The sequence below is a fragment of the Parus major genome, chromosome 14 (genome assembly GCF_001522545.3).
Source record: "Parus major isolate Abel chromosome 14, Parus_major1.1, whole genome shotgun sequence".
Classification (NCBI taxonomy): Eukaryota; Metazoa; Chordata; class Aves; order Passeriformes; family Paridae; genus Parus; species Parus major.
Genome location: NC_031783.1, coordinates 7,568,308 through 7,594,820, shown reverse-complemented (window position 1 = coordinate 7,594,820; position 26,513 = coordinate 7,568,308).

Genomic DNA, 26,513 nt, shown 5'->3' with positions numbered 1-26,513 from the left:
TAATTCTGCTGTCCCCAGTTAGCATTTGGAGAATTACAATCTAGAAATATTTATTTGCAGATGAGAAACATCCCCGGCAGTGAAGCAGAGCATAGAGCAGATTTGCAGAGGTCTAACAAGTGCAGGCTAACTCAGCTGACAGAACAGGATACCACCCAAAACTCCTACTGCTTCTGTGATTCCAGACTTCCTAGTCAAGAATGTTTATTTATGGCCACAAACTTCCCTCTATAGCTCAGCGGGTGCATCAGCTCTGCCAGCTCCCACCACAGCCACACAGATCCAGAACCACTGCCCACCTCCACATGCAGGAAAGCCCAGGGAAAACAGTGGGAGCCAATATTTCACCCTGTTTCTCTGACTTCCCCATAGAGCTTTCACCAGGAAAGGCAAATTGTCAGTTCAGATCCCAGCCTCCTTTTCCCTTTGCTACTCTCAGGGTCAAGAGAGTTGTTACCATCACAATTTATTAACAATTAACAATTACAACGCCCCACCAACCCAAGCTGCCAAACTCAGGCTTAGTGACCCATGTTATAATCAAAGGAGGAATCTCTGGAAGGTCCTTGCTCTCACCAGATTCTTAACATTCTCCAGGTGAAGTTTTTCATATTTTTGTGTAATGATAAGTGCATAAGAGAAAACAGAACATATACTCGAAATTTATATCCCGTAGCATATGGCAAATTGGATCAAGAGCTTAGTAAAGTGAATAAATTACATAGATTGGGATGCTTCTGGTTTTATTATCAACTTTGTCTTTGGGCATCTGTTCTCTTTGAAAGCTGCACAACTTTTGCTGATAATGGCCTCCCCTCCTCCTGCTTAGCACAGTGCATGATTTCATCATCTGACTGGATGTTTGATAATAATTTTTCAACATCACTTATTCAGACATTACTTATTTTCAATTGCATCTAATTGCATGACACTCAGAATCCTCAGGTCAGAAGCTTATATTCTGTGAGATGAGGTCAAAATAATAATGTTGAAAGTCCAGCAAGAGTCAGAAAATCCACTTCCATAAGTCTTACATGCACTTGTAAGTACATAACACTTTCAGTGCCCCAAGTAAAGCCAACCAGCTCACAAAGGTTCTCAGAATGACATCTTAGCCTTAGATCTCACACTTGGATTTACAGTCAAAGCAACACTGGGTCTGCCTAGGACAGTCTACTGAAATCCATCCAGGAGTTAAAAGCCATTTGCTGTGCTGATTTTTTCATTTTTATGCCTTGTTATTAGTAATGAAATTATAACCTTCATGACTATTTCATAATTTGCTTTTAAACAAGGTCTACTTCATATTTTTCTTTTACTTCATTACATGACAGAATTCAGACTTTTTGAAGAAGTTCATTGCAATTCAGTTTCTAATCTTCAGGGCTGGAATACAGATTTCTGAAAATATAAATCAATGTGGAATGAAACAAATCTGCTCTACAGAACAGGGTGCACAGGATGAACTGAATGTTCAGTTTAAGTATGAAGGCAGCTTTAATGTAGCTGTGAAGATGTGTAGTATCCTGCTTTGATAAAAGGCTTGCACTGCACATAACATCACTTGAGATGCCCCTGTAGTTAGAACAGGAGCAGCAATGGTCTCATCAGTTCAAAAGCATCTGATGAAGGGAACCACAGTCTTTTGACTAAGTTATGATAAAAATTAATAATGAACACCTACTGAAACCAAGACAGAGAATATTATATGGAGTAGATGGTGAATGGCACTATATATAAACACACACAGAGCTGAGATGTTGCTTTTCAAATAGTTAATGAATAATTAATGGTGCACTTGATGAAATGAATTTGCTTATTTTCATAATTTCCATACTGTCAAACCCTTTGTACCTACATAAAAAAAAGGGACAGGAGAAGGAGAAGAAAATGGCAATTTGTTTGAAAGCCTGCTTCATTAATATTCAAGATCATCCATTTTAAAGCAGCCATTTACAAATCAAACAGTCAGTGTGTGCCATTTTGCATACCAACGATATTATAATATGAACAACATCAAATTTCAATTACAAGCACATGAAGCCAAAATCAGCTCCCAGGCAAAAGTAGGATAGCTGAACAAGAATGCTCGAAATTCTTAGTGTAGGACTTGACAGAACTTTTGAGTTTTCTCTCTGCTCAAAGAAAATGATTCCTTTGTCCCAGGGACCAACATGAAGAATGTGTTTGGTTTCCCTAAATGGATCTGATTCTTTTGCACTTTACACCACTTTCATATCAAATGAAAGGAAGCAAACTAACAGAAAATGAGCCCAGCAGCCTGGCAAATGCTTTTGCCCGTGTTCTCCCACATACCCTTTGCAGATTTTACCCTACCTACTCTAGCAAGAAAATGAGATTACTTGAAAATATTTATAACACCTATTTCTATAAAAACCTAACATTAAACATGGGACACAAATGCACAGATACAATATTCTTGTGGGCAGACATTCAGAAATAAGTGTCCTCAATTCAGAGTAAACTTCTGCATTTCTTTTAGTGCACACACTTAAAACTGTAGGTAGAAGAAAAATCTGATTCTTACTTTTGGGGGCTATTAATTATGCAGAAACTTTAGTGGTGAAGGTCTTCATGACAGTAAAGCCAGCTTGGTTTACATCAAGCCCTGCACAGAGCCAGGACAGAGCCTGTGCCCCCAGCAGCTCTTTATCTGCTGTGTGATAGGTGCAGGGCAGTAGCTGTAGGAAAGGAAACCTGCAGTGACAGCCTCAAATCTTAGTCCTCCAAATATCTCTCAGGACACTTTATGGCTTGGTGCTCAGGCTGCTCTCTCCTCCTGCCAGTCTCCACTTTTGTCCTTCAGTCACCTCTAAGGAAAAGGCTGCAGTGAAAGCTGCTCTAAAATGATCATTTCAGCATCTCTGCAGGGCATCTTAGCTTGGTGTCATTGCAGTAGCTGTGCTCTGGTTGCTTTGCCAACCTGTAGAAAAGCTGATAAATGCTATTATTATATAATTTCAGCAGATAGGCTCCTGAGCATATCCTGTCTCTCAATCTGGCCACAGAAATACCCATTACAAGTGTTTTGTAGAAATATTGGCAATTAGTAAACAAAGAATCACCATAATAAGCTAAGCCTAAGTACTGGTAGCTCTTCATTTAGTTTAGCCTATTTTCCAGCATTGACAGTATTTTTTAGTGAACCAGTAAAGACAGAGAAGCATTCTTAGACAGGGGAGCAAGACCAAAGTTCTCTCTTTAAATTCAGGTCAGACAACACACAGCTTTGCACATTGTAAATAGAAATGAGCTTTCCCTCCCAGCAAGGTTCTGCCAGAGTTTGGTAGGAGTTCCAAGTCAGTTACAGTCTTCTCTGAAACTAAAAAAAATGTATTTGAAACATTTTTACAATTACAAGCTATCAGAAAGTCATCTAGATTTCATAACAAAAAAAATCCCTGGGGCTCATGTTTACTGAAGACATTAAGCCAAAGTTTCTTCATAACTCAGGATTCAGCCTACCTGCCAGTGTTGAAAGTGCTGCCAAAGCACCACAGATCCGATAAAAAAAAAAAAAAAAAAGCTCCAAACCAAAACCAAAGTCATCCAATCTACCTGGTGACATGGGCAACACGTGGGTTTTTCCCAAAATGTACATGGCAGCAGCAGTATTGCAATTAATTACAAATACTTAACGTGCTGCAGTGGTCAGTAAACTTGCTAATTATCAGTTGACTTTCCATCCAATCTATGGCATTACTGGAGTAAACTGAAATCAGAATGAGCAAAGGAGTTTATTAATTCTAGTTGCAAATCAGTCCCAGTTGGGAAGAAGTTTGGTGCTGCAGTTTCCAGCTCTGCCCACTTCTCCCTGCTCAGGGCTGCTTTAATACATGCACACAAGGGAATTGGAGCAATCCATTACTACAGTGTAAAACACATCAGTTTCTGAACTGAGGCTTCAGGAGACTGACTCAGGTCATGCACCTGAGGATGCACACAGCACATTCACACTCACAGCCAGGCAGGACAAGGCTGCAGTCAAATCAGTCTGAAGAACCAGGAGTTCTGGATACAGCAATAAGCTTAGTGCCTAAAATGTTTACAGAAGAGGATGGATTAAAACATGCACTCTGTTGGTAAAAGGCAAAAGGAATCTCAGTGGCCTCTGTGGCACAAAGGTGTAGCTGGGATTTGTGTTCTTGTAGGTACCAGCAGCTCCTGAAAGGTTTGGCATGGACAAGAAGCTTTGTGATACAGATGTGCACAAAAGAATTGACTCACACAGCATTCATAGACAGGAGCAGCAGGACAGAAATGCTAGCAGGTAGATCAGAGGGTTATTAGGAGAAAAAAAAAAAAACAAAACATTATTATAAAATACCTTCTAACCCAAACACTCCATGGCTGGCAAGAGGGAGATGCCTGGATATCACAACAAAGGCCTCTGCTGTAGATGCTCAGCAAAGCCACCCCCAGAGGCCACTGAACTGGAGCAAACTGATGAGCTGGAGGAGCACAAGGGCAAAAGAGTGCAGATCTGAGCCACAGAGACCAGGCACCCAGCTGGGAAGGATGAGGAATCAAAGGTGCAATTAAAAGTCTGCAGACAGGAATAGAAATACTGACCAGCAAAGTTACACAGCTTCAAATGTTGAAACAGCAGGTAACTCCACAGAGGGTGGGAGATGCACTGAGGTCAACCCAAGCAGGATTTCAATCAAGAGGAGCAAGGTAACACCTGGTCAGAGGCTGAGAGGGCATGAAAATTAATCTCTGAATGCTGCAGAGGATCTAAGCTGCTGAAAAAGGAAAATTCCAGTCCAAACTGGACAAAGAGAGCAGACTAGCAGGTACTGTAGACATTCTGCATCAACAGACTTGGCTAACCTTGGGTAAATATTTCTATTAGACCAACACCTGATTGCTATTTACTACTTCAGGTAAAGACCAGAATATCATGAGATTGGTAAAGACAATTTTATTCACTCAACAAGTACTGCTGACCTGGAGAGCACGTGGCCATCACTTGCACAGCTGAATCTGGTGTGGGTTAGTTCCCATCCCATTAAAAAAAGAGCTGTCAACTGATCTTTGTTACCATTAGCAGAATTCATGTTCTTTTAATCAACTTTTCAGTCTTCTTATTATACACTAAGTGGATTGAATTCATATGTTTTTCACTTGAAGACACATTCTGAAACCTCTGAAGCATTTTAGGATTTTTTTTCCCAACCCTAAAATTTTGCAATTTCCATTTTAAAAGTCTCCAGGACAGTCTGCAACAGATGTTTGCCTCTTGTGCCCCAAATTTCTGCTCATCATTGCTCAGAGTGCTACACATTCCTATTGCTCCTGACACTTCTCCTGACTGTCCAGGATATTCCCCTTCCATGAGTCCCTACTGGATTTTTTTTCCCCAGGTTATACATTTCACTCAACAGCTCCCACAGCCCATGTCCTAGACTGCTCTGCATGGGACAAAATCAGGCTTTATTTTGCACAGCTCACCTGTCACACCCAAACAATGTTAAGCTTCTAAGTTACTTTGTGATCACTGAGTAAATGTCACTGGTCAGGTCCTGGAAGAACCAACACAACTCTGGACCAAGCAGGTGATGTCCTATTGGCATCTGCCTCTGACATTCCTCAGTTTGCCCATTCTTATACGTGTGCTTCAGGATTAAAACTCTGTGGATTTCTAAATCAAGTACCTTTAAACAGTTTAGGGAAGTTAAATTAATGCAATTTTATCCAAACTTACAATCTCAGGAGAAAGCTCTTGGCTTGCCTAGGGGTTTTTCCAACAAAGCCATGTAGATGGACTTTAATTAAATCCTTCTACTTATAGAACTGATATTTCCCAAGAGCTTTTAGGTTTTATGTATCCTTATTAAAAGTTACACACATTTCAAAAGTTCTGCTTACAACTGTTCCTTTCCTAAAACAAAAATCATTGCTTGTACTACCCACCACTCAAGGACTCTCCCCTTTTGCTTCTATTTTCCCTTCCACATCCTCCCTTAAATATTTTTAACAGGTTTTTTTTAACCTTTGATTTACATTTATCAGCTTGAATCTAACCGCTGATTTTATCTGTAGTTTCAATAACAAAATCTAAGAGCAGACCTAGAGAAGCAGATTTTTCTGGAAGAACAGAAATTTCCTTTTTCAATAAAGTTCACTTACAACAGTTTGTTCTTTCCTCATGCAAGCCCTTTCTAGGGTATCATTCTCCACAGGCTAAAACATGAGGAGCTTTTCTTGCTGCATGAGTCACTTCCCTACACCAGCATAAAAACCCCTGATGTTCCTCAGGATGTTCCTTATAATTATCTGGAGATGCAGATCTGCATGAATAATGTATATATTGGGTTGGTAACAACCTATATATATATATATATATTAGACATTCATTTTACTCATGTAAAAAGTAGAATGTTAAGGCTTTTTAAAGGAATACAAATGTAAATTCCCTTTTCAGATCAACCTCTGAAGGATTTTTGAGGATCAGAAGTTTAAGAACAGCCTAATTGGAAATACCCATTTCAAAAGTTTAACAACCAACATTCCTGAAAAGTTTTCTGCCACTTATGGCACACTGGATTATGTCTGAAAAAGATGCAACCCAAGTTTAAGGGATCTGCCGCCTCAAAAAAAATCAGCAAATTTCTTCTCCACAAAAAAAAAAAAATCTCCACAAAAAAAAAAAAACCAAAAAACCAAAAAACCAAACAAACAAAAAACCCAGTCCTAATCACACATAGATCTGCTCGAGTCCCTGTTTTTAAGATTCAGTGCAGAGTGAAGAGATGAAATAACAGTGGGGGCTCCCAGGCTGTGGTGTGGGCTCTGGCCTTGGGCACATCCAGGAGATAAATATATATATATACATGTATACATATATAGATAAATACATATATCCCCATGTCCTGCTGGGGGATAGATGGGGAGAAGTGACCAACCCCTTCTCCAGCAGCAGCCTGCAAAACCCCTGCAGCCATGCAGCAGGCCTGCAAGTTCTCACTCTTCATGTACTTCCATAAAATAAGACAAAGCTGAATCAATGCCCGCTCTGACTGTTTACACAGGGCATTAAAATCATTCCCAGTCATACAGGGACACTCAATAAAACTCTGCCTGTGCAGCCACGTTACAAAGCTCCTGGCTATTGCACAGCTTCAGCTAATCCCACACAAATCTGGTTATCAGCAAAGTCTTCACTGGTACCCTGTTTCACTCCATTGCAATTTTAATTTTGGATATCTGGATTTTCTAGAAGTGTCTGTTAAGAAAGGTGCTTAAGACAATAATTAGCTTTCAAAGCGTATTTAACCAGACAGGGCAGCTGGATTTGCATCCTGTCCATGTTTTGTAAAGAATTAAGTACCCAGTGGTAAAAGGACAGCTCAAATGTCATGAACAGAGAGATGCACTTTTTGCAAGTGGGAGGGAACTATGAAAATACACTGCTTTAGGTAACCAGCTGTATTTCAGGGATGAGACCTGAAACTCTCCATCCTTCTGCAATTTCAGGTTTAATGCACCAAAACTGCCACTGAAATAGCCTCGATCTGACTCTCTTCAGATCTTAATTGTACTTTTATTTATAAATAAAATAAATTATAACAGATAAAATGTAAGAGTATTGGTACATTTCATAGGAATATAGTTAAATCTGACTGGGCTCCTATGAGCTTCATAGAAGCCACCATAAAATCTCCTTGGAATAAAAATAAATAATTTAAAATAAATGGCTGAGCAAATTAGATTTCCTGGTGTTTTAGCTAATCAATCCACCCTTAACTCAAATTTGTTAGCTTTTTAATTACCAGTTAATCTCATTCATACAATTAGGGGCTTTTCTGCTCATACCTTCTTTAAGTTTTACCATGATTTCAGTGGGGTCTTTGGGTGAGAGGTGTTATCTGGTTATTGTTTGGCGTCTTTTTAAAAAAGGGTGAGGCTTATTTACCTTCATGGCCATAATAAAGGAAATAATAACAATATACCCTATCTTAAAGGTATTACTGGCTAAGAACAGCTAGACCAGACTACATTTCTAATGCTTTGTCCCTGCTACAAAACAACATAGAAACCTTCCAGGTTAGCTCTTGACCAACTTGGCTGTAGAGGATTCTTAACAAAGCCTATATTGGGATGAATTATAGAATACCATTGCTGGATATCATGTTAGGGCTTTTAAAAGCAAACACAACAACATTTTCCCCTTGCTTCCTATATTTAAGCCAGAGATTTAAAACTGTATATTTAAAGTGACTAAAATTTAATCTTAAAAAGGAAAAAAAAAAGGCACAAAGCTGTTTGGATATGATCTATACCACCTACCTCTGAACACTCTGATTCCAAAACATTGCTCTGTTGAATTGATGTCTTGCCAATACAAATCAAAATACTATTTTTGATTATTTATGAACAAAGGGGGACTGCAAAGCTAGTACTTTTAGCAGCCTTCATTCATTTTTAAGCGTCTCACTCTTGCAAGGAAATTGCATTTTGCCAGCAGAAACATAATTCACAATGTTGTCCTCCAAATCAACTGCCACCTTGTTTGGTTTACAGTGCTACAACCAAAAGCTAAAAAATACAACTTCAAAATTGAAATTTAAACAGTATGGGGAGTTTTCTTGGTCATCCAAGAGTGTTCCCCAACATGAATTCCCCAGTATTTACACACCCATATTTCCTGCAAGTACAGTTTGTATCTCCCTTACAATATACAGCCATTTCTGTCAGTCACTCAAACACAGAATCATACTTCTTGATCTTTCCTAACAACACAACCATAAATCACAAATTCTGCAGACAAATTAAATTTATTGAACAGTTTATGCTGCTCTCAAGGAGCTCCCTGTACAACCTCCTCTGTCCTACTTGGCTGCAGGTAGAGAAGCAAAGCATATTAACTGCTGTGGGTAGAGTACATTTATTGGGTAACCCAAGCATCACACAAAGATCCCACATGTTTTTTTCATTTAGAGAAAAAAGTATAAAACTGGTTTTCCATTAAAAAAAATATATATAGAAACAAAAATCATAAATAAATGGGAAAATAAGGTAATTGCTTGATGCATTTAAGTGCCATTGGATTATGACATTTGATGGCTGAATCCCCTCCGAGGGGACACTGCACAGACAGCAGAGCTGTCTCCTGGCTGTGTTGCACATCCTGCTCCTGAGGCAGCTGCAAGGTGCCCCAGGAATCCTGACACCTCCTGGCTGCTGACTCCATCCAGGCTGTATCCAGAGCAAACCTGGCATTTCACACTCGGGGAGGGGCAGCAGGGGGTGGCACAAGGGGAGTATTCAGATTTCAAATGCTTTAATCTCCATCCAGGACAGTCATGAGGCAGTGCTAGAGGGCTAAGCATTATTTATTCTAAACATCTCCTGGCAGGAGACACTCACAGCCTTTGAAGTGTAATAAAAAAATATTTTTAACAAGGTACAATTTAATATAACCCCGAGATTTCTCCTAGCATCAAAAACTTAGAAGGAGGCATTGTTTATCACAGTCTGGAGGCTGGGAAACTTCACTGCAGGTGCATTTATCCTGGCAGTATCTCTGATATCTTACAGTTCCCCTCTTGAAGGGCTAGAGTTATTCCACACACATAAGCACTTGCCAGTAAGATCTGACATCAAAATTAAAATGCAGTTGTGTAAGTGTAAACAACATCTCAGAGTCAAAAAACAGATGGGGTAGATGTTAGCTCAAGAGCGATACAAAAAGGCAAGGATAGCTTAAATAGGGAGAGACTGACATCAGAAAAATCACTTTAACTACATTCCTACTTTACTTTAGGAGGCATTTTGACAGGATTATGTAAAACAATCAAGTTTTCCTTGGAAACCATCCCAGCAGATTACAGCAATATGCTCCATCTGATCTTGCCATCTTTTCTGGGCATTTATGTCAATCTCCAGAGAGCCATGAGGTGGCAGCAAGATAGATGCAGCCATTTCATATCTTTTCATAAATTTATTGTAGGCAAAGATTAATCCAATCATGTTCAGTCACCGAAGTTTGACACTGTAGAGTCTGTGTCAGTGGCTGCAGCCTAGATACACAGTATTTCCATTTAATTCACACCTTCACAAAGCCTTAGGTGTCCCTGCCCACGAGAGGCTTTGGAACAAGATGTTCTCTGAGCATCACCTTCCAACCCAGATCTTTCTGGAATTCTTCAGCTGCCTTCCTTTTCATTCAGATGAGTGTTACATATTCCCTCCCAGTTCTCTTCCTCCCTCTCAGACCTCTGAGCCTCTGCCACATCTCTGGAGTCAGTGCCAGAGCCAGACACAGAGAGGCTGAAAGGCAGGAGATTAGAGAAGCCAAGTTTCTATAAGAGGAAAGGTAAGGAGAACAGCCAGATTCTGCTGGATTACATTTCCCTGCAAGAGGGACAAGTTTCAGCCAGGCACTTTTAGTTGCTGACACAGCAACACCAATAACTTTAATCAGACCTCATATCCTCAGGGACTGCACAAAAAAGGCATCAGGAAGAGGACAGAAGCCCGAGCAGCTTGGTATGTGCATAGTCAGGGTCTGTGCCCAGTGTGCATCCTGTAGTGGTACAAGTTATAAACCCTGATCCTCTCACAGAACACCACCTATGGTAACCCCAGAAGGGCTCCATGAAATTATGCAGGGCAGGGCTCTTAACCAACATTAAGGACAGAAATGCCACAAAACCGATGCTTGAATTACACACACTGGATGTCACCTGTGGCTCAGTCATAAAAACCCTGGGAAAGAAGAAGAATTATTTGGTGTGCATTCAGTATGATTCACCCAGGCTTAGATTGCTCAAACAGAAATATCTTCAGTCTGAAACTCTCATATGAGATTTGCCATCAGGCCCTTCCACATTTAAAAGACTCCACCAGTCCCCTTGCAGCAGTTGTCTCACTAGAATTACACAGAATTTTGTAATAGCTCTGCTGAAGAGGAATAACATTTGTGTTCATACTCTGCAATATTTCATTTGTCATAAAAATCAATAGAAATTTTCAGAAAGGGCATTTTTTGCTCTGAATGTGCTAATATGACATTCACCAGGCCAAATTAATTCTCCAAGTAACAAGTGGCTTCCTGGAATTCTGATTCAAAAGAAGAGCCCAGTCTATTTCTCTCCCCCCTCACCATCTGCAACAAAGAGATTCCCCCCTTGGTGATGGACAGCAAAGAAGTTATGGCAGCTCCACTTTAGATTTGCCATCTCTGTTTCACTTAGTCACTCTCAGCCCCTGAGTAAGAGGCACAGAATTTGTCTCCCATGATCCCCTCCCCACCATCCTCTCCTCACCCTGCATCTCCCAGTGGGAGTTTCACACACTTGGGCTGTTGTCTACAATCCCATTCCATTTCCTTGCTGAAAACTCCATCCTGGACAAAGCCTCAGCCACCCAGCAGGGCTCTCCAGGAGTCCCATCCATTGATGGGATCTAAGAGCAGAAAAAGGACCTTTGATTTGGTGAATGCAATCAATTAAGAGAATGGGTTTATCACAAACCCAATGGCCTGAGATCCTCAGGAGGAACACACTGGCTTCAGGGCCCTGGCCCAAGGAAGCACAGCAGGTTCCTTGGGTGGCCAGAGAGAATAAACTCCTTCATGCAGTCTGTCCTCAGCCACCAGGGCAGTGCTGGAGCACCAGAGACACCAGGTCCTGCCCAGCAAGGGAGCAGGAACAGCCCTGAAACCAGAGCTCAAGGAACATGAGCAGCTTGTTCCATCCCTCCAAAAACCAGAAATCCTTTATAATACTTTCCTTATGCTTTCCTGTTGACCATGTTTTACTGAAAAAGCACAGGATTTTGATCTCATGCTACCTCATCGTTAGAAAAAGTGAAGGGCTTTGGTTTAGTGTTGAAAAGCTTTTAGAGACTAAATATACAATTCATCTAAACAGTATCTGCTTCATCAACCACAGCTCTGGACAGGTTAATGGCAGCCTGTCACACTTTTCAATGAGCAGCATCCTTATCTTGCCCATATAATTCAACTATTGTACATAAAAAGCAGTGAGGAAAAACCCCAGAAGACAGAAGAATGTTAAAATAAAATAGAATTAAAATGCATTCCAGTCAAGAATGCAAGCACTCACAAAATGGCACACTGCTCCACAGCAAAGCTGTACGAGGAAATTCATTATTTTGTTTCACTGGCAGAAAAAAAAAAAAAAACTAGCTTCTAACAGCAGCAGGTTCTTTACCCTTCTTAAAATAAAGGTAGAGTCAAGCCCACTGCACATTCACAGGTGTCTGTTGCTGTCACACAGCTGCAGCTCATGCAGGAGCACAAGCATCTCACAATTTAATGCATCTGTGCATACATACTGAGGACAAAGTATATCCATACTTTTCAGGGCTCCTGAAGAGACCTAAGGCTTAGAAATACATTTTTCTTTAAAATGTCTTTATTTAGGGTAGAGAAAATTCTATTGTCAAATGGGGTGGGGGGGAAAATTTAATAATAAAGTTCAGATGTCAAATCTAATCTGTTATTCTAAATGTGACATTTTGGAAATTACTAACATCAAACAGATATTTTTCAATTCCAACATCAGTTTGGAGATTTTCTCTTCCAGAACTTTGCAAGTGTATGGCAGAGCAGCTATTTCACATAGAACCCACCCTGCATGCTTCCTCAGATACTATAAATAAAACACTCCAAAAAATCTCTACTCCAGTGATTCTCTTTCCCATCACAATTTCCATACAGTGTGATTTTAAATAAATAAATAAATCTATCACACAACAAAGCCTAAGTGGAGCTCGTGTGTTTAATCAGCACTCCCACCTCACAGAATAAATTCTATTTGCAATAACATTAATTACTTTTCTTAACAGTCATCCTCTTCTGCTTTCACAGCTCCCATTTCAAGCCATTGTATAAACTTCTGCCAGGGTAACTCCTGTTGGAGACAGATTAACACAAAAGTATTTTAAATCGATTGGTTTATGTTTTATGAAGGATCAGCACATTGCTGGCAGTCAATAAGTGCCTGCTATTTAGGAATAAATCTAATTATTTGGTATGTTTCCAGTTAAAACTGAGTAGTCCATGTTCATACAGTGGTTTGGGATGATTCTTCCTCAGTGAAATGCTCAGATTTTTTGGTTTTGCCTTGCATCTGACCTGCCCAGTACAGCAGCAACACATCTCCCCCTGGCACTGGTGACAGAGAACACCTGAGCCCACTTCTGCTGAAAGTATTGCTGCTGACTCCAAGGCAGCCTGGGCTTTGTGCCTCCTCTGTTATTAGGGGAAACTTGCATGGGAATTTCTGGAACACAGCTGTTCTCAGAGCTCCAACCCTGCTCTTCAGCACCCAGGCTCAATGCTGAATCCCCCCTCCCAAAGGGGGAGGGCTGGGACTGCTGGGACAGAGCCCAGGATGTGGGGGAGTAGCCAGGTTTCAGTTCAGGTCTGTCCCAGACTGCCACAGTGCTCTGTGCTGCCAAACAGAGAAAAAAACTAAATGGGTAGACCAAAAAATAAAATAAAATAAAATAAATAAAAAAATAAAGAATAATTTTTAAAAAGTGCTATGATTTCCCACTGAAATATCCAAATTGTTCTTTTCCTTCTCTCCAATTTCACACAAATCCAGTGCAATCAGGAATTTCAGGCTATAGAACAATTAAATCTTCCCCCCACAACGGTGGCTGGGTGTCCAGAATGGGGCAAGGCAGACCCTGCCTACATTGTCCAGTAAACACCATGTGCCTTTTCAGGAGCCAGGAGGGCTTTTTACTCTCAACTCTACCAATGAGTACCCTAAAAAGAAATCATGCCCCTTTTTATGTGATAATCCCATGTGTCCAGACTGACACCACAATGATCAATTAATTAGGAAGATCTTATCTCTCCCTGGCTTTATACACTGAAGAGTTACTAATGACTTCTTTTAATTCTCATTACAGATTAAACTGGGAACAGTGAATAGTTAATCCATGCCTTTTAAAGTCCCCCATAAAAACTACAATGCAATCCATAGGGACTACTTATATGCTAAGAGAAGAGTTTGACATCTAAATGCAGTAAAGATGAGAAAAGACGATATTCACGCTTGTTTTACAAGTCTCAAGCTATTTTTCTAGCTTGTAGAACAAAGAAAAAATTGGTAGATCTGAAGACTGAGCCAACCTGGTCCATTTATTTAATAGGAAGAACATCCTTTCTGTATCAAACTTGTGCACAGAAACAACTCTGTCATCACCACATACTTACCAACGGGGTTGGTTTTTGTTTTTTTGCAAAATTAGCCTACTAGCTCCAGAAAACTACCCAGGTGAAACATCCTCCCCATCACAGCAAGCAACTCAAAGGGTAACTAAGCAGAATTACAAGCCATCAGCAAAGCTCTCTTTTCACATAATCCCATGTCCAGAGACCCTGAACACATTTTGTTTATCTCCCTTTAACACCATCCCACAGATTTAAGGTTGCACAGGAAGGAAAGGCTGTGTTAGACTCCTCATCATTATATCTCATTATATCATGTCTTCTGCTTCTATTGACAGACTTAGGTGCCTTACTCCATTTTGTGGTCAATATAATTTCCAGGAGAAGACAGCAAAAGGCTGCAGTTTTTAATAAAACAACAAAAAAAAAGCAGATATTAGGCATTGATATACACTTCTAACTCTGTAATTCAGTGGATTAGCAAGGGTGTTATTCTCATTTCCATGTGTTCTTTGTAGTGTGTTCCAAGTACAGTTATACAAACTGCTTAATATTTCTGAATTAAGTAAAACGAGCCTCTTGTGGCTAGAGAGATTTGTTCTAAGTATTTTAGGTTGTTAGGCTAATTTCATTTAGTTTATTATGCACTGCTTGACACCCTTGATATTCTTCATTGATAAGAACACCTCCCATCAATGTTTTGCCAGGAGCCCCCTGCACTACAGAAATCAGCTCCTCTCTTTTGCTGCATGCTTGACAGTATTTGTGGTAATAAACATTTGTCACTAAAAAGGTGACTGGGGAAATCATGCCTTATTAGCAAAGCAAGCTTCTTACTCTGCACTCCAAAAAGCATCATGTCTAAATAAGAATCTTACAGGAACCGTGTGATACAGTAATTGGGATAAATTAGAAGTGCCTTCAGCAATCTCCATTTAAAGAAAATTAAGACAGTCAAGAGTAAAATTCATTATATTTAGCCATTAGTAAATATTTTCAACTAATACAGTAATGGGGAAAAAAACAATTCCTAGAAGAAGCATTTCTGTGTTTCCTGTAATTATTGAAAATCAAAATATATTTGGTGGAAAGCAAAGTAATTATTTTACTTGCACTGCAAACTTTGCAGCTATGCAGGGTTAGGTTTTTCCCAGTTAATGAAACATTGCTTCAGGAACCAAACCCATTGCTCATTTCTTTTCTCAACTCCTATTCACTCTTTAGATTAACAAGCCATTCTTCTAGAACCAAAATATTATTCTATCAGTGTGTGACTCTTAACACTTGCTGCAACAATACACAGGTATTTGTAGAGCTGCACAAAGGCATTTATTGCTAATAACTGCTTGAAATTCGCTGCCCCTGTGTCAAGAACCAAGAAGGACCAAAAAAGCACCAGGACAGCACCAATTACCAATAGGTTACAGAGTCCTCACTGCTCTTATTTACCCTTACTGTTCTCATTCAAGAGAAGAAGAAAGCACACAGCAAAATTAATTCCCACAAGATCTTCTGATTTGGACTTTTTTTAAAATTTTCACATCCAGTCTGTATATTAGATGCAAGATAAAGTAGCTACAGCATCTTGTGATAACATCACATACAACAAACAGCATCATCATAAACCTGAGCATTTCTTTACCTCTGATATGATTTGTACATTTTGTCCTTGCAAGTGTAAATTACCTTCTTCACCCCTTTGTTTTTGCTTTGCAGCTGTTATCACTGGAAGGTCATCACATTATTATCGTCCACCAGGCTGCTGATAACGCACTCAGTGAAGCCTTCCATCTCTCCATCTAAGGACTGGGGGGAAAAGGAGAGCCAGAAAAGGAATTGTGCCATTTGAAAGCACAATTCAAAGGCAACCTGGCTTGTATGCCACAGCATCTCAAACCTGTACCAGGACTGCAGCCCTGGAGACAATCACAGTTTTCATCAGGTGCTGATGAAAGAATCCTTTCATTCCTCCATGCAAATTTTAATCAAGTGTGTTACTGGAACATCAAATCTGGCTAAAAACAATCCGAGGCAGATTTCCCAGATGGGATTTTCAAGGGCTCCAAGGAGTCAGGCACATACCTTCAAACAGGATTTGGTTTTATTAGAAAAACACTGGCCTCCCTCCCCAGCTCCAAATCCACACCTGCACTCAGGAGCTCCCTGGGGATGGTTTCTGTGCTGCCATCCCTTTACAGCTGCTCCAAGTGGAGAGCTTGCAGGCTGAGCTGGAGGCTGGAAAACTGGAGCTCAGCTTCATTCCTGAGGTTTAGCTTATCTCTATTGTGAAGGAAATGATGGAGCCTGAGAGTGCTAAATGTGCTAGGAAAACATGTACCCAAATAATTATTATATGTCATTAATAAGGATTAAACATTAATAAAATTACTTGCAGAGGGTTCAGTCAATTGCTGGTATCTTTCATGTTAATTAATACTTGGCACTGTATAAATACTCAGAACATACTTTATTACATTTGTACAAGACAGCTTCCAGAGCAATTTTAGGTACCTGCTAATGAGAAATAATGGTTGTCTGAGCAAAGCATTGGACTGAAATACCAAGCTTTGTTCCAGAATTCAAGAGATGCCCATGATTCCCAGAGTGTCTTTCACGTCAGAGCTTTTGATTTCAATCCATGCTTTGTGCAGATTGTCAAGCTTCTCAAGATACAGGAGCTCTGCCATAAACATGTTTGGGGTTTTTTTAGGACAATATCCTGTCTTGGGATTAGCCCCAGAAACAGATCAGTGCTGTATGAATATCAATCTCCCTGGTGCACCTTTTCCACTCAGCAGAAGATGATAGGCTTCACTCATTTTTGAAGATCAAACACAAATTTGTGCCATCTCTCTGGACTAAATGCTGAAATGAGTTTGTCTGGCATCCTCATCTCACAATGACCACCACAGCAGTCCTCATTTCAGTGTAAATCCTTTCCAGAAGGGACAACTGGGGCCTATTTAGCTTCAGTCTGGCTGTGTGGAATAATTCATTTGGACAGTCAAAAATGCTGCTCTCTAAAATGCCAGCCAAACACTCTCAGAGACAGGAGAAAAGGCCTCCAGCCCAGACTAGAACACCATCTCCTTCACTGCTGTGCACTCCAGGAGCTCATTTAAGCAGCAATTGGGCACCCTGCAGTGGGCTTGTGGTGGCCACAGGACTCTGACCTGTCAGGTGGCAAAAGTTGTCCCTGCTGACCCTGCATCTTCAGAGCTCCAGATCTCCCTGTCACTGGAGAGCACTGCTGCTTCTGGACATGGGAATCATCCACTGATATTTAGTGTTTCCTCTGTTCTTTTCCCAGTTGCGCTGCAGATCAGCTCCTCACTTCACCAAGCTGAAACTGCTGAAGTCACACAATAAACAGGAGAGGAGCAGCACCCACTCCTTTCCTTTCAAAGGATAAGGTGCTTGCTGTAGCAGTAAGATTTCTGAAAGAAACTTGATGGATGCTCCAACTCATTTTTATTTTCCCACTAAAAATGTAACTGTAAAACTTAGGCCAGTTTGGCCTAAGAGGGCAGTCAAGATGCTCCAGCTTTATATCTGCAAATGCTAAAACAATCCTTCATGCTGTAAGAAAACAGCCACTTCTTGATAAAGTAGAAAAAGCCTCACAGCTTTTCCATATCCTCCCTAGATCATCAGGATTTTTTCTGGTCCTGCTGAGCTCAAATGATGACAGTACTAGACAGGCTATTATCACACTGTCAGAGATTCTTCAAGCTGCCAGCTGCTGCTACTTCAGCCTATTTTTCAATAACCACAGCTCACCCTGCTGCCTGCCAAAGCCTTCCATTGCTGGAACAGCCCCTGCCAACTGGCAGGATTCCTTCAGGGAGGGGAAAGGCTTGGTTCATGTCTGCTCTGCCCCTCCCCAAGAGGAAGGGACACTGAGTGACAGGTCCCTGTCAGCCAGCAGTGACTGGCAGGTTACTTGTGTTCCTCTTGAGAACACATTTTGTTAATATGTGCTTAAAACTTCTAAAAGCCCACAGGTCAAAAAAGCTTACCAGCAGCTCTCTCCAAGTAGGAGGACGACTTAAGGTTAACTGCTTCCTTAATGTGCAATAGTAAAATAGATTTACATAGATAAAGTCCTTTGATTTTAAGTAGCACTTTCTGCTAGGATAGCTCCACCACGAAGGAAACGTGACCTTGTTCAAGCACCCTTTGAACTAACAGCATAGGAAACCTTTCAGGTACAACTTTCCCAGATTCAGCTCACTGAAGGAACTTCCTCCCTGCAGCAGGGAGGGATATCAAACATTTTGTTACAGGGTTTTGCTCAATAATGAATAGGTTTGGTGGGCAAGCACAGAAAGCCTGGCTGGGACAAGTTTGCACTGGTACAGCTCACAAGGAAAGGAATGGAAGGAAAACCACCACAAACTTGCAGCAAGCAGAACAGCCTATCTTAAGCAAAAATCCATGCAATAGAAGCACTTGCAAGGATGTGGATTACTCATCAACACCAATACTCAGCAGGCAAAGAAGTACATTGAGTTAAGTGTTTGCAGTCTGGCAGGACACACTGGATGCTGCAGAATAAATGTCAGGATAAAACAGGAATTCCCCAACCAATTTAAATATTCTGAGCAATAAAAGCATAGTTTTAGGCATAGGTTAAGGAAAATATCACACAATAGCCCTATTTGCAAAGCCTGAAGGGTCACCAAATGCCTTAACGGGTGTGTACACTGTACAGAGGGTTGGCAGCCACGTCTCCCCAAGGACAACAGGAGACACATCCCAGGCATCTTGTGGAAAGCAGCAGCCCCCTCACCATGGGGAAGGTATAAACCTGAGGAGAACATGCCTAGGGATGTCCTGTGGAGGACTAAGATCTGGGCTCTGTGGTCCCTGTGGGTCCCCTCCAACCCAGATTATTCTGTGCTTTCCTGAGAGGGAAAAGCTGCACACCCTGCGTGGAGCTTGCTGCTTCTTGCAGCTTCACCTGTTGGAGTAAGAGCTCTCACCTCTCCCTGCAAACCCCACATGAAGACAAACCAGGCTGTCATTCTGACCTGTGGCTGCCACCCCCTCCAGCACTGGCTCTGTGCTGCTGCCCACACCTGGTGTGTGACACTGGGACATTCACAAAGCACCCTCCAAGCACTTTAGATTAAACCATTAATTATTACAGTCATTAGGATCCCACTTTAAGATTCATCTTCTTCCCATATCCCCATTAAACAAATTGGATGTCGGTTTCCAGTTATTCATTCTGCAGAAGCAAATCCATCAGTGAACTAATACAGTAATTTTGTACATGAACTCCACTCCTGCAGGACAGATATTTTTTCCCCAGTGTTCAGAGAGGCTGCTCAGCCTTGCAGAGGCACTGCCATGGAAAGCACACCCACACCAGCAGCAGTGGTTTATGAGATCAGATCCTGCACCACACCAGCATAGGCCTCACCAGCCAGCTGAAAATAAGTGACCTCGAGCCAAAAAGTCAAAAGCAGAGACCTCTGAAGCAGTTATCACACTCTGAGCCAGAGGAGAACATGCCTTAGAAAAACCTGATCCACACAGCAGGTGGAAGCTCCACCCCATCCTCAAAATGGTTCAAGCATTATTTCCAGCTGAGTTTGAAGACCATGATGAGTGGAGGAGTAGACTGGACATCCAAATTTCCAGATTTCTCATCAATTTTCCATACAATTAATAATTTACTTTTAATAAACTGAAGACATTTTTATGTTTTTGATGTAAGACTGCAATATTCAAGTGCCTCAGAGCAGTAAAAAGAAATAAATAGAGCAAAAGGAACATTATCCAACATAGTGAGACAAAACTCAGAGAGGATAAAGCATAGGAAGGGAAAACAGCAGACAGAAGTGAAGGTGCCAATTCAGGTTATATGGGAGAGCAGAAATAAAAGCAAAGATCTTTTCAAAAAGATCCCTAACCTCAACTCTTAATGAACCTGCTTCCCTTTTTTCCAGCCAGCTCCTTCCTCTGCTCCTAGAAGAGGAGGAAAACACCACCAGCTGGCTGTTCTGAACTCTTTTCCTGTTTGTTTCCATCATTTAAAGGATCCATTCCAGTAACTCTGCAGCATTTCTGGTTGCACTATTTGCCTCTGTTGAAAAGTGCATGAGCAGGAGAATACCTAACAGCTCTGAAAAAAGTTAAAAGTCACATTTATCATCCTCTAAAGGTTCAGAGCTTTCAGTCAATATTCAGAGCAATGAGACCTTGGTATCTCACGCCTTTAAAAGTTCTCCAGCAGAATCAGGGAGGGGAGAGCCCATGGCCTCCCATGCCTGCCAAGTCCGTGCTCCTCCTGAGCTGATGCACACTGATGTTTTACTCGAGGGACTCCACTCTTCAACAGAAAGAGAATTGTATCTCCAGTAGGATGAATTTCCAGACTAAAGGATGTGGCTAATTTTAATTTGCTACGCATAGATAATTGACTTTATACTGAAATTGCTGTCATTTAATGTTTATCATATTCAGATCTGATGAGCCACCTGAGGAGTAGGAATTACTCCTCTCAGGTTTGATTTATTTATGGTATCTTTTCTCCTTAGTACAAAGGAAAGATAAAAATCCTTGGCCCATGCCCAGGACACACACAGTGTCTGTTTTATGTGTGACATACCAGGAAGTCACTTGTTTGTACATCACACTCTCAGTGCACTCTGCAGAGATATGACACTGCTGCTGCAATGGGTATGGTAAACAGGAATTCAGTGGTGCAGCTTTTGTTTTGCCTCCAAATGAATCCATTCTTTGGCTCTTCACTGTAGCTCATTTCACTGATGTACTGCTCTTCATCTTCCTGCTCTGCACACATCAACACCGAGTCCTCAGAATTCTGCACAGCTCCAAAGTGTGCTCCAGCACAGCCACACTCCAGGACCCCACAGCTCCTCCTCCTGCTTCAGGAAGGACCAGATGTGTTTTAATACTTCAGTGCCCATTGTATCAGCAAGGCTTTGCTGTCCTTCCTTGAGAGCATCCAACCCCAAATATCCTGCTTGGCTCACACCTTCTCAGACTGCAGCACTGAGAGGGAACATGGGCACACCAAGGATTATCCAAAGCAATAACAGAGACAAAAGTTGCTCTAGATCACACATGACACACAGGAGATGAGCTTCCTTTTAGATCACAGCAGGTCAAGATGAAGTATTAACTTTCATTTAAAAGTTATATTTAATTCTCATGTCCTGCCTGGGATCCATCCATAATTATATCCTACTAAGAGTCCTCTAAGCTACCAAGTGGACCTGGTTTTGTTTTCAGTTTTGGGGCATGTTTTATTGGGGTGCTTATTAAAACACCTCTTCTGCTTTGAGACCAAAAGAAGAGGGAGAAGGTAGAATATCTGAGAGATGTCGCTAAAAATCTTCAAGTTACTGCATAGCAATTTTAAATAGCAATATTTACAAAGGTCTAGGGAGTACCAGGTTATACATACTGCTGAAAACATACAGAGTTTTGGGAATGGCAGTATGGCTCAATGCAAATTGAGAGCCACTTGTTAGTACTTCCTGCTGGAGGGCATATGTCATCACCACATGGCAACTCATGGAAGTGTGAAATAGGATCATTATCCACTCCTGCCCCCCCCCATTCAGAAATAATGATAATGAAAACAATCTATTCCTCAGTCCTCCCAGGAACAGAAAGACTTGGAGAGGAACAAGAATATTAAAACAAAAAATACCAGGGGAGAAAAGTGATTTTTCAAACTCCAAAGCAGTCTACAAGCTCAAACACTTCCCTTGCAAGTGCATTTTGAGTTTAGCAGTAATTAGGTCCCCAGTCAGAAGAAGCAGCAGTCAGAGCAGCACTCATTTACAGCAGCTGCAGCACCGTGCAAAGCAGCACCTGAAGAGCCCAGGCTGAGCAGTGAGCTCAGAGCAGAGCAGCCCTCAGAACACATTTGCAGTGGGCAAGCTTTCCTGGGCTTACAAAGCCCAGGAGTTTGCTCTTCCTTGCTTTCCAACAAATCTCCAGACAGACCCAGCAGACTCCTGGGACAGGACAAGGCATGCAAGCCTGCAGGTCTGTAATTCACTGTCCACAGAAGGCAGAACCCAATACCAGTGAACACCATCACAGCAACTGGAAGCCCCACAGGAGCACTGAGGCACTGTGCTATCCCCAAAAATGACCAAGCTCCTCGTGGGACAATGTGCTGTGCAGGAGAAAGGTCTCTAGGTTTGTCTCCTCACTGCCTCCTACTCAGCAAACTCAGTTTTCATTGCAGCCTTCCAGGGCAAAGCCTTTCTTCAGGAGACACAAATGGCAAACATCTCATCTCACAAGATTTAGCATCTTGGCTGTAAGGGGCTTTTTGTTTATAGCTTTATGTTTCTGGGGGTTTAAGCATGGTCTCCTGCCTTAGCAGGGGGACTTCTCAGCACCTCTTTCTGCAGGGATGGAGATATTGTCAGCCTGTCAGGTACTTAACATCTTCTGAGCTGCAATAAATCTATCTGGCCACTCATTTCTTTCCCTGGTTAAGACATCCTTGTGGCCCCAGCTGCTTGGGCTGTTGAGAGATTTGGGTTTTGCTGGTCCTGCCCCCAGCTGCAAATACTGTCTGGGATTATTAACCTGCAGAAGTTGTTGTTGTCAGCTGAGGACATGCTCAGAGACACCTGACTGGACTGTGCCTGAGCTCCCCAAAACTACTTCCCTCCAGTGCTGCTAGCTTGTTTACAGGCTGCTGGGAAGTTGCCATCCCCAGTTTATTTATTCAGGTTTCTCTGTGTTGAGTTAAATGCTGCAGCAGCTGATTCACAGCCCAGATCTCCTATCTTTTATGTTTAAAACATCTTCTTGAGAAGTTGAGATCCCCTTCACCCAATCCAGGGAGGAGTGACTGGAATCTGAATGATGTCCTACTGTCCAAATGAGTGCTTCAAGTGACAAAGGTGAGACTGAATGTAAAGGAGTGGAAAAGATTTCAGGGAAAAACTGAGAAAGGTCTCATTTATGTCCTAACCTAGAAAAGAAAAAATAAAAATCTAAGCTTCAAACCACTTTAGAGGTCTGGAAAATTCCAAGGATGGGGCAGCCACAGCTTCTCAGAGCAGCTTGTGCCAATGTCACCAATGTCACAGGAAAGAATTTTTTTTCCTAATATTTAATCTAAATCTACCCTGTGTCAGTCTAAAGTCATTTCCTAATGACTTTAAACTGGCCTGTCACCACATGCCCTTGCCAAAAGTCCCTCTCCAGGATTCTTGTGGCCCCTTTAGGCACTGGAAGATGCTACAAGGTCAGCCCAAAGCCTTCTCCAGGCTGAACCCTCCCAGCTCTCTCAGCCTCAAAAGAGAGGTGCTCCAGCCCTGGCATCAGCCCAGTGGCTTCCTCTGGATCATTTCAACAGATCCTTGTCTTTCTTGTTTATTTTAGATTTTATGTCAAAAAATCATTTAGATCAGCATTTAATAGAATTTTTTTATTAATTTGACAGTTCTTGTTCATTTTATAACATTACAGTATGAAATTTACCATAGGAGATATAATCCAAAGAAAAATTATATATAAGAAAAAAATTACTCTATCAGTAAATATTTTAAAATGTATTTTTATTGAAATCAACACTTCTGTACTAATTTAATTCATCACCATTTTTTTGATTCCCAGTTCTAACCAGAGTACTCAGCTTCTGTAGGAAAAAATGTGACTACATGCAATAAAGTCACCAAGTATTTTCATCTGGAATATAAATGGAAGTAACCTTTCCAAACAGAATATATTAACATATGCCAGAGAATCCATTGGTTATTCTGAGACTTCTTTCTCTCAGTCTTTAATCACTAATGCTATCACTTTAAAGTCAGTTTTACAAATGACAAAAGGACCACTAGGTCTCCCGAGAATGTGGGCTTTTTCTCAATCCCAACAAGGTCTCACAGCTGTGTTATGTTCTGGTAATTCATTTTTAAACAGAAATGTCCCATTCCCTAAAATGATAAACAAAGCTGATTCTTCGGAATTCTGTTAAGCTCCTTGCAAATGAAATAATCCTCATCTGAGAAGTACAAATATGCAGATGGTCTATTATGTCTTACTCTTTCAAGCAGAAGGAAATTGGAAGGAACTAGGAACTAACAAATATCCCCAGGCAAGGTGTGCAAGACCCAGAAGAAAATGGAGAAGCACATCTGTTGCTCTTCATCTCTTGTGGTATGGAGAAGAAAACTGATACAATGCACCTAAAAAGGGGTTGTGAGAGGAGAGAGAGGAAACTGATCCTCAGCTTGGAAAGGTTTACCTTTCAGTAAACCTCCACATCCAGCTGGTAAATAAAAATCACAATGTGGGATGATGCCCATGCCATTTAGCACTTAAAAAAATCACAAGTTTCTAGTATGTCCTTGAAAAGCAGATTAAAAATTTCCTTGCTCTTGTCAAAACCTTATTCTGAAAAGTGGTGATGCAGGTTTGGAAGCTGAGATTGTTTCATACCTTAAAGCTGTGGAGCAAGTGGATGTGAGGGATTTTTCAGGCCAGAAGTGTGTGTGAAACCACATTCCAGATGTCAGCCAGACACTGACATTTATTTCTAATGACTGAAGAAAATATTATAGCAAATAAGATCAATAAGACACAAGGAATTAGATTTTACTTATTTTTGTTAGGTAAAGAATGATCTAAAAGCAGATTTGGGTTATATCTACCAGAACTAAAGCCAGAGTTTGGACACCTAAGAGACAGTGGCTTAAACTATTTTTTAAAAAGTACACGGACCAAGGATTATCAGAAAGGTTCTGCAGGATTGTAATATTTAATTACATAATATAACAAACACTGCCATTATTTATTTCTGTGGAATTGAATTCTTGATTTAACACTATACCAGCTCTGTGCTTCCCTCCCATCCATGGTCCAGATGAAGTTTGATTTGGAACAGAAATCTATATGTTTCTATAGATCCTGGCAGAGGTATTATTTCCTATATAAAAACTAATGAATGCAATAATCTCAGATAGCATTCAGTACCAGAAAGAGCATAGGCTCATTGACCTAGCAGTAAGCTCAAGGCAGGGCTTTATGGATGGAGATTTTTGCTAATTATTTTGATGGAGAAAGGAAACCTTGCACAGAAAAATGAGGAATAAAAGCTGAATAGCCAAATGAGGCTGTGCCCCCATCTTTTATTGTATTAATACAATTTCTTTTCTGCCTTTATTTAAATTATTGAAGACTGTAGCAAATAAGCCTTCTAATTGTGTGGGCCATCTTTTCGTTATTGAAAAGCTGAATTTTTTCACTATTTTGTACCTTTTGCAGTACAGGATCAGTCTGCATCTCTAAAGTGTGCCAGAAACATACCTAAAGACTGAATATATTTGTACACAAGTCCAAATCTTAGCCTGGACCTACAACAAACATTTTGTGAAGCATAGTTTGTCTTCTGGAGAGATGCTGCTTTGCAGCCTGGTAAGGGGTGTTTGAGTACCCATTGTATTGGATGCAGAAAAAGCAACAGCTCATTTGTGAAAAAGTAATTTATTCCATATATTTAAGAAATAGCAAGAAGAGCTGGTGCCAGGTTACAAGGAACAGAAGCAGAGATTTTCATCCTATAATGTTTTATATTGTTATAGTAACATTTCACAAATGTCCTATGTCCTAGTAATTAATTTTTAACCAGAAATGTCCCATTCCCTAAAACAATAAAAAAAACTGATTTTTCAGAATTCTTAAGTAGTAGATTAAGTAGTTAAATTTACTGAATATTCATGTTTAATGAAGTGCAGGATAAATCCCTTCTGGTTTTGCCTAGAGTTTTTTATTTAGAGTAAAACAGAGCTTGTACTCAGTAGTTAAAGTGGGTCTTGCCTTCCTAAATGCCAGACAGAGATGTTGGTACTTGTGTTCTGCAATCCCACCAAGCATCCCCAAGGATAACAGCACATGCAGCTGGCATGTGGAACAGAAGGAAAACTCCATTTCTGGTCTTAAATGCACAAGAAAATCCAGTTCCCATGTTCATTATAACACAGTAATTTTTTCTCTCTGCAGATAAGGGGCTTCACTCCTCCAAGGACAGAAAGGGCTGGTTTGGGTTGGGCAGGTGCTGGTTCAACTTTGTCAGGTCTGTGTGTGGAGAGGAACCAACACAGCCCTGAAACACCCAGTGAGCTCTGGGGTTTCTCTGCAGAGGAACCATCCACATCTGTCACACACCACACAGAGAAAAGGGGAGAGGAGCATCCCACCCCCTCCTTTTGCAGGGAGCAGAGCCTCTGGTAGGCAATGGAGCACATGAACAAGCAGGAAGGCTTGGAGTGGGAATTCCTTGTGTTTTACCACAACACTATGCTCAAAAAAAGGACTCACTGTGGTG